The following is an 8,171-nucleotide window of genomic DNA, read 5'->3' as shown; positions in this document are numbered from 1 at the left end:
AAGGATGGATCAAAGTGCGTTTAGAACTTCAGAATTTAGCAGTGCATCCTTAGCTTTGCTAAATGACAACATCACAGGCTTCAGTCCACTTCCAGGCCTTGTTCTGCCCCAGGAGCTCATGAAGTGGTTTTTAGCAGTGTGGCTAACTGTGAGATGAACTTTCCATAATAGTTCAGTAGTCTTAGAAACGAGTGCAGCTGGCTTACATTTCAAGGTGGGGGAGCCTCTACCATAGCTTTAACTTTTGCAGGGGCCTTATGAAGACCTGCAGAATCAATGATGCATCCCAAATATTCAACAGAGAGCTTGAAGAATTCACACTTGTCTTTGCGAAGTCGTAGGCCATACTCTTCCAGTCTTTGTAGGGTAGCCTCTAAATTCTTTAAGTGATCCTCTTCATTCCTTCCAGTGACCAGGATATCATCCAGATAGCACTGAACTCCTGACAAGCCACACAAGATCTGGTCCATAGCCCTCTGGAACAGGGCGGGAGCAGACATTATTTTGAAGGGTAGGCGACAGTATCGATAAAGCCCCTTATGAGTCACAATAGTCAACAGATCTTAGGACTTGTAATCGACGTGCGTCTGTAAATATGCTTGACTCAGATCAATCTTACTGAACTTTTGTCCCCCAGCCAGGCCTGCGAAGAGGTCATCTATGCAGGGAAGACGGTATTGCTCTGCACACAACACTGGGTTGACAGTGATTTTAAAATCACCGCAAATCCAGAGAGAGCCATCTTTCTTCACTATTGGAATGATAGGAGTGGCCCATGAACTATGGGTAACTGGTGTTAGGACTCCATTGGTGACCAGGCGCTCCAGGTCTGTTTCAACTTTTCGCCTGATGGCATATGGCACAGTACGGGCTTTCAGATATTTTGGTGGACTATCAGGTTTAATGTTCAATGTCACAGTGATTCCCTTCATACTTCCCAAATCATCTCCAAAAACAGCAGCATGTTTCCTTAGTATAGGGGTTAGACTGGTTTCTTCTTTAGTCATCCGGTGCACTTCTGCCCAGATCAGCTGAATCTGCCCAAACCAAGACCTACCCATTAAGGCTGGGTAGTTACCTCTCACCACAAACAGTGGCAATTTAGCAGCCTGTCCATTGAGCTCCACCTTAACATCAATAGTGCCCAACATGGCCACAGCTTCTCCTGTATACGTCTTCAGAACAGTTTTTGTTGCCTTAAGCGGAAGAGGCTGTAGCTTTTCTTTATACACAGTTTCGGAGACCAGCGAGACAGCTGCACCGGTGTCCAGTTCCATGCATATAGGTTTGCCATCCAATAACGGGGTTATCCCGAATTCATGTGAGCCCACTGCCAAAGACAAAACATGCAGTGGCACTTCCGCTTGCGATGAGGTGCCACCTTGATCATCCTGGGTCTGCTCTAGGGTATGCAGGGTTCCTCTTTTTGTCGGCCAGACCACAGGCCTCTTGTTCTTTTGTTTACAGGCACACTCAATGTGTCCCTTTTTGCCACAGTGTCGACACACCAGGTCCTTACACCAGCATTCTGATGCCTGGTGACCTGGCTTACCACAGCGGTAACATTCCTGACTCTGCACAGTTTTGTGGGTAGGTTCTTGTGACACTTTTTGCAGCCTAGGGGATGCACCGATGTATTGCGCCTCCCTTGTAGCCAGTTCCATGGATACAGCAATATCAACAGCCTTCTGTAATGTAAGCTGAGCCTCTGTCAGTAGGCACTTCCGTATAGCTTCTCTGTAGAGGCCACACACTAACCTGTCACGCAGGGCATCATTTAACATCTCTTTAAATTCACAGTGTTCTGCTAGCTTTTTTTAAAATTGCTACAAATTGTACAACTGTTTCATCTTCTTTTTGGTCTCTTTTGTGAAACCGATATCTTTCAGCAACTACCAGTGGTTTTGGGGAAAAATGGGACCCCAGGATTTCCACCATGTCACTGCAAGATTTAGTCTCAGGCTTAACAGGGTATAGTAAGCTGCGTAACAGGGAGTAGGTTTTAGCTCCTACAACACTTAAGAATATGGGCACCTTCTTCTCTTCTGTAATGTCATTTGCAATAACAAAAAGCTCAAAACACTCAGTATACGCAGGCCACTGCTCTATATTCTCATCAAAAGGTTCCAGTGGCCTGGTCAGAGTAGCCATGATTTTTAGTTTCACTTTCTGTACCTTGACTTCTACTTCCTTGTGTTACTGGAGCAGCACCGGAATCCCATCCTCGTCGCCACTTGTTATATCCTTGGGGGCAGCCGGTTTAAAAAGAAATCACTTGAGGCCAGACAGCAGACAGCTAACAAAACTACCATTTATTTACAGACACAGAGCTCACCCAATTGGCCGAAGCTGGCTGGGCTAACCCCTAATAATCTAACTCAGTTGCATGGGAACAAAAACCATGACAACCAAATACAGAACAGTGGGCACCCTGCTGTGTGGGTGGGATGATGGTAACCCAGACTCAGGGCTGGAACAGGCCCCTGATTGAGGGGTGGCTGCATGGTTTACAGCGCTCTGATGTCTCAGACAATGTGTCTCTCCCAAAGCCTCAGATCTGCATCCCCAGAAGGCTCCTGTGCTGCCTCCGCTCCTTTCACCTTCTACAGCAAGGAGCAGCAGCAAGGGGCAGGGATGAGCCATAGGCACCAGGTGGGGGGCAGAGGCTTCAGGAGCCCAGAGTGTTTGCCTGTCTGGGCATTTTGGCTGAGACCTCAGGGACACATTGTCAGGCAGAATCCCAGGCATCTGTATGAAAGGAGCATAAGGATGTAAGAGCAGTCAGACTGGGTCAGACTGGGTCCATCTCGCCCAGTGTCCTGTCTTCCCATAGCGGCCAAAGCCAGGTGCCCCAGAGAGAATGAACAGAACAGGTAATCATCAAGTGATCTATCCCCCTGTCACCCGCTCCCAGCAAACAGAGACTAGGGACACCTTCCCTGCCCATCCTGGCTCAGAGCATGTCCTCCATGAATCGATTTAGCTCTTTTTCTGAGCCCTGTTATAGTCTTGACCTTCACAACATCCTCTGGCAAGGAGTTCCGCAGGTTGACTGTGCGTTGTATGAAAAAATACTTCCTTTTGTTTGTTTTAAACGTGCTGCCTATTAATTTCATTTGGTGACCCCAAGTTCTTGTGTTATGAGAAGGAATAAGTAACACTTCCTTATTTACTTTCTCCACACCAGCCATGATTTTATAGACCTCTATCATATCCTCCCTTAGTCATCTTTTCTCCAAGCTGAAAAGTCCCAGGCTTATTATTCTCTCCTCAGATGGCAGACACTCCATACCCCTTTCTGAACCTTTTCCAATACCAATACATCTTTTCTGAATGGGGTGACCGTATCTGCATGCTTCATTCAAGATGTGGGCGTACCATGGATTTATACAGCAGTGGCGGCGGGAACTTCCTTACAGTGGGGGGGGCACCATTGTCTGAACTGTGGCACTCCCATGACACCCCTTCCTCAAGGACCCACACTCACACCACCCCTCCCCCCGAGGCCACACCCACAGAACGCCTCTTCCCCCCCTAAGACTCCACCCTTCTCCCCACTGCATCACCGGTCCTAACAGCTCATAAACAGTGGTGGAGCCACAGCCCTCTAACCCCCTGTTCCAGCACCCCTGATACAGAGCTAAGCAGGCAGCAGTGTGTGTGTGTGTGTGTGTGTGTGTGTGTGTGTGTGTGTGTGTGTGTGTGTGTGACAGAGGCTGCTGTGCTGACCTGAGCCAGTGAGGGAAGCAGGGGCTGATGTTGGGGCTGTCTCCCTCCCCCTACCTCAGGACTGGTGGCTTGCAGCAGCTGTCTGGACTTAGAGACAGTGTGCCCACACACTCACTCTCCCCACACACACACACATACTCTGTACCCCACCAGGCACATTGCAGTTGAAAAGCAGCTGGCAATCTAGTAGGATTCCCATGGAACAATGGGATAGACAAACCTGCATCATGTGATGCTGTACCAGCCATGAGGTCTTGCAAACCCTTCCCAAAACACCTGCAGCCAGTTGCACAGCTACCCACAATGCACTGCTCTCTGTGGCCATCCAAGATTCTAGCCTGGATGTGCTCTGGTGACACAAGGGGCATAGTGTGGATATGCAACAGCTGTTTAATTAAAACACTTTAAAGCCACATTACCCAACAGTGTAGCCACAGCTTGAGAGTGAGACAAGACCCAGCTCCCTTGAAACTAAAGAACCACAACTTCCTCTGTAGTTGACAGGATGTGAACCTGTGCCAGGAAACCCCAATGGATTGCTAGTCCATCGCCTTAGCCACTCGGCCATAACTACTTGCTTGAGATGGGTCTCTCACTACACTCTAGTTCTGTTCTCAATCTGTGATCAATTCCAGTTGTTCCCTCAGACCAGCTTCCACAACACACACACTGCTGTGCCGTTGTGGAAGTGTGTCCATGGCTGAACTGCAAGAATTCCTGCTCATTTCCCTTCTGGCTGGAGCATGAGGAGGGTGTTTTTGTGGTCAATGACGTTCCTGTAGATTGTTGTCCATTCCTGCCTTGATCATTCAGACAGTTCCTTTACCATCATATCCCCAGCACATCAGGGATTGCAATAGCAGAGGGTAGGTTTTCTCCTGGGCACTGAGCTTTGCTAGGGGATTGGTGGCTCCTTTCTTCCTCACCCTGGAGTAAACTCAGCTATTTATTCCATCCTTGATGTTTCAATGAATAACAAGAGATGACCGAGGAAAGAGGTGGACAGGGCGGGTCTTAAGGGAGGGGCAGAGAGGTGTGGGTGGTGGACAGGGCAGGTCAGGGGAGGGGGTAGAGAGGTGTGAGTGCTGGGCAGGGTGGGTCCCAGGGGAGAAGCAGAGAGGCACAAGTGGTGGGCAGGGCTGGTCTTAGGGGAGGGGGCAGAGAGGTTTGGGCAGGGTGAGTCTCAGGGGAAGGGCAGAGAGGTGGGGGCAGCAGACAGGCCTTGGGGTAGGGGGTGGAGAGGCATAAGGAGGCCTTCGGGCAGCAGAGGAGCAAGCGAAAGTTGGACCAGCAGGCCTCAGCCAAAGAGGAAGAGCAGGGGTGGGAAGTGGCCAAATGGGAGTGAGGGCAGAGCATAGGTGGGGCCTCAGAGGGAGGAGAATGAGTCAGGGGGTGGAGTGGGCAGGGCCACCCAGAGGATTCAGAGCCTGGGGCAAAACAATATTGGGGGCCCCTTCCATAAAAAAAGTTGCAATACTCTAGAATACTATATTCTCATGGGGGCCCTGCAGGGCCTGGGGCAAATTGCCCCACGTGCCCCCCCTCTGAGTGGCCCTGTCCTCAGCCTCTCCTTGTAAGTCCCCTGCCCCCTAATCATTTTTGTTGCCCTCCCCTAGACTCTCTCTAACTTGTTTCTCTAGTGGGAGGGCGAAAACTGGACGCAATGCTCCAGATGTGGCCTCACCAATGCCGAATAGAGGGGAATAGTCACTTCCCTCCATCTGCTGCCAATACTCCTTCTAATCCAGCCCAGTATGACCAGTTACCCATATTGAATGCAGACCCACCAATATTTGATCAATTGGTTACTGTCCATTCAGGAGGTTCTTTCCTACCTATTCATAAATAATGAAGATGCTCTAAGCAGAGGGGAGAGAGCTGTCCCGCCCGTGTAGTTAATCCATCTCCCGGAGAGGTGGTAGCTACATCACTGGGGGAATCTATGTGGGTGGGTGTGCAAGCTGTGGTGTCTCCATGCATCTATAAGTTTAATGAAACCCCATTTTTAAAAGCACTGTGGACTGGGAAGAGAACAGGAGATCTCTGAGGCAGGGCCTGTCCTTCAAACTCTTTAAGATCACTGACTTACTTTCATAGCAGTCATGGGGGTATAGCTCAGTGGTAGAGTGTTTGACTGCAAATCAAGTAGTCCTTGGTTCAGATCCAAATGCCCCCTTACACACCTCTTCCTTCAGCAAAAGTAATTGCATTTCTGTTATGTTCACGAGTTCCACTGAGTAGGGATCCCTGAAATGAATGCAAACACTCAATATCTTCCTGTGCAAATGCATATAAACCTAGCAAACATGTGCCTCCACTGAAATCAGTTCAAATCCTCTAAAGGATTAAAGAATCCTTATTGAGGTTGCAGGAAAAAAACATCCTGATGTGTAGAAAGAATAGTAAATATGGCAGGCGGCCAGCTTGGCTTAACAGTGAAATCCTTGCTGATCTTAAACGCAAAAGAGAAGCTTACAAAAAGTGGAAGATTGGACAAATGACCAGAGAGGAGTATAAAAATATTGCTCAGGCATGCAGGAGTGAAGTCAGGAAGGCCAAATCACACTCGGAGTTGCAGCTAGCAAGAGATGTTAAGAGTAAGAAGAAGGGTTTCTTCAGGTATGTTAGTAACATGAAGAAAGTCAAGGAAAGTGTGGGCCCCTTACTGAATGAGGGAGGTAACTTAGTGGACAGAGGATGTGGAAAAAGCTAATGTACTCAATGCTTTTTTTGTCTCTGTCTTCACAAACAAGGTCAGCTCCCAGACTGCTGCACTGGGCAGCACAGTGTGGGGAGAAGGTGACCAGCCCTCTGTGGAGAAAGAAGTGGTTCGAGACTATTTAGAAAAACTGGAGACCAGCACATGTCCATGGGGCTGGATGCGCTGCATCCGAGGGTGCTAAAGGAGTTGGCGGATGTGATTGCAGAGCCATTACCCATTATCTATGAAAACTCATGGCGATCGGGGGTGGTCCCAGATGACTGGAAAAAGGCCCATCTTTAAAAAAGGGAAGAAGGAGGATTTGGGGAACTACAGGCCAGTCAGTCTCACCTCAATCCCTGGAAAAATCATGGAGCAGATCCTCAAGGAATCACTTCTGAAGCACTTAGAGGAGAGGAAAGTGATCAGGAACAGTCAGCATGGATTCACCAAGGGCAAGTCATACCTGACTAACCTAATTGCCTTCTATGAGGAGATAACTGGGTCTGTGGATGAGGGGAAAGCAGTGGATGTGTTATTCCTTGACTTTAGCAAAGCTTTTGATGTGGTCTCCCACAGTATTCTTGCCAGCAAGTTAAAGTATGGGCTGGATGAATGGATTGTAAGGTGGTTAGAAAGCTGGCTAGATCGTCAGACTCAATGGGCAGTGATCAAAGGCTCCATGTCTAGCTGGCAGCCAGTTTCAAGCGGAGTGCCCCAAGGGTTGGTCCTGGGGCCAGTTTTGTTCAATATCTTCATTAATGATCTGGAGAATGGCGTGGACTGCACCCTCATCAAGTTTGCAGATGACACTAAACTGGGAGGAGTGGTAGATATGCTGGAGGGTAGGGTTAGGATACAGAGGGACCTAGACAAATTAGAGGACTGGGGCAAAAGAAACCTGATGAGGTTCAACGAGGACAAGTGCAGAATCCTGCACTTAGGACAGAAGAATCCCATTCGCTGTTACAGACTAGGGACCGAATGGTTAGGAAGCGGTTCTACAGAAAAGGACCTAGAGATTACAGTAGACGAGAAGCTGGCTATGAGTCAACAGTGTGCCCTTGTTGCCAAGAAGGCTAACGGCATTTTGGGTTGTATAAGTAGGGGCATTGCCAGCAGATCGATGGATGTGATCATTCCCCTCTATTCGACATTGGTGAAGCCCCGTCTGGAGTACTGTGTCCAGTTTTGGGCCCAACACTACACGAAGGATGTGGAAACCTTGGAAAGATTCCAGCAGAGGGCAACAAAAATGATTAGAGGTCTGGAGCACATGACTTATGAGGAGAGGTTGAGGGAACTGGGCTTGTTTAGTCTGCAGAAGAGAAGACTGAGGGGGGATTTGATAGCTGCTTTCAAGTACCTGAAAGGGGTTCCAAAGAGGATGGATCTAGACTGTTCTCTATGGTACCTGATGACAGAACAAGGAGTAATGGTCTCAAGTTGCAACGAGGAAGGTTTAGGTGGAATATTAGGAAAAAACTTTTTCACAAGGAGGGTGGTGAAGCACTGGAATGGGTTACCTAGGGAGGTGGTGGAATCTTCTTCCTTAGAGGTTTTTAAGGTCAGGCTTGACAGAGCCCTGGCTGGTAAGATTTAGTTGGGGATTGGTCCTGCCTTGAGCAGTGGATTGGACTAGATACCTCCTGAGGTCCCTTCCAACCCTGATATTCTATGATTATATGATTAAATGTTCTGATGGTCTCTTCTGGACATAAAATCGACTAATTTCTGAAAA

At 48.5% G+C, this 8,171-nt stretch overlaps 2 non-coding genes across 2 annotated transcripts; one reads left to right on the top strand and one right to left on the bottom strand.

The window, feature by feature from the left end:
* Positions 1-4,221: 4,221 nt before the first annotated feature.
* Positions 4,222-4,303, bottom strand: TRNAA-AGC (transfer RNA alanine (anticodon AGC)). The gene has a single exon. It is a non-coding gene; the product is annotated as a tRNA-Ala (tRNA).
* Positions 4,304-5,833: 1,530 nt separating this feature from the next.
* On the top strand, positions 5,834-5,905 carry TRNAC-GCA (transfer RNA cysteine (anticodon GCA)). Its single transcript has one exon. It is a non-coding gene; the product is annotated as a tRNA-Cys (tRNA).
* The last annotated feature ends 2,266 nt before the right edge of the window (positions 5,906-8,171 follow it).

This window comes from Gopherus flavomarginatus, chromosome 8 (assembly GCF_025201925.1).
Source record: "Gopherus flavomarginatus isolate rGopFla2 chromosome 8, rGopFla2.mat.asm, whole genome shotgun sequence".
NCBI lineage: Eukaryota > Metazoa > Chordata > Testudines > Testudinidae > Gopherus > Gopherus flavomarginatus.
Note: the sequence above shows the minus strand (reverse complement) of the source record. Positions and strands in the feature narration are given on the sequence as shown.